Here is a 1,313-nt window from a genome sequence, read left to right as displayed (position 1 = left end):
ATATATATATATATATATATATATATATATAGATATATATATATATGAAACAGTGAATAAAGAATAACTAATGTTGCAAAAAAACTTGGCTGAATAAAAATTCACTACAGAAACATTATTAAATTAAAATAACCATCAGTGTATCATCGTTAATGTAGATATATCATGAAAGGCAAATTTAATGTGGTATTTTGTTCCGAGATATCTCTTATGGACATGCTGTTTCCATGAGGTTGCTTGGTTGTTTGTATTGAGGTAGTCAACTGTGAATGTCTTGTGTCGCCATTGTCGCAGTGGGTTGCATCATTACTGTTGCTGTGGTGTGCTTGTCGGTGTTCTACTGTTGTGGTGTGAGATGTGTGAATAATAACTGAAATAAAACCATGGACCTTTAACTTTAATATTTATTACCAGAAATGATATTATGTGTTGGCTATTTACAACGGAAGATGTTAATGATACTATTGCTGACTGGGAGAGTTTGCACAAAAGTCCAAAGCCATCTGCTCAAATGCCCAGGGTCATCTGTCTGGTGAGCTAGGCACCAAACAGCTTTTATGGAGTGAAAAGAGGATAAATCTCTAGCATACGACTTAAGGGAAATTCCTCTCTCTCTCTGTTATATATACATAAATGCAGACGTAGTAGATAACAACTGACCTTCGGCCGCCCTGTTGTGTCCACTACTCTGATTGGTTGATATTGGCGCAATTTGTATATTGCTCTATTGTGTGCCAAGATGCATCCCAACCAATGGCAGCCTTCAGAGGAGGTCATGTGAGACAGTTTCTTCTGAACTTCCGGTGAGCCGACAGCACGCTATAAAACTTTAGTAACATCGAGTAGATGTATTTCGGTTCCAGACCTTTTGAGGTCTAGCCACTGACCACACAGCCAGTTCCAACGACGACACAACAGCAGCTACATGAAGACTCATCAAGACTCGGCGACAGCATACGACAATCTCCATCTTCTTAATGTCGTCAACAACTTCTTGCTACGTACACAGCAACCAGCAACACTCGCACAGGTTCTATCTCAACACTGTTTGTGAAATACTTCACCATGGTTAACAGCAAATACAACCTGCAACAACCTTCTGTAACAAGTAACTGGCAGCATCTCAACTATCGTGTACCTTTGACTACGAACTGGTATTTATCATCCTTGTGTCTGAACATTCTTCCAGCATCATATTATAGACTCTTTCAATGCTCTGTACTTATTGCACACGCATACATCCATGTTTGTACACACACACTTTTTCTCATGACGGCTTGTCTACTATCTATAATATAAATTGAACATGGGCG

The sequence above is a fragment of the Octopus bimaculoides genome, chromosome 12, assembly GCF_001194135.2.
Source record: "Octopus bimaculoides isolate UCB-OBI-ISO-001 chromosome 12, ASM119413v2, whole genome shotgun sequence".
Classification (NCBI taxonomy): Eukaryota; Metazoa; Mollusca; class Cephalopoda; order Octopoda; family Octopodidae; genus Octopus; species Octopus bimaculoides.
The sequence above is the reverse complement of the archived record's forward strand: the minus strand, read 5'-3'. Positions refer to the sequence as shown.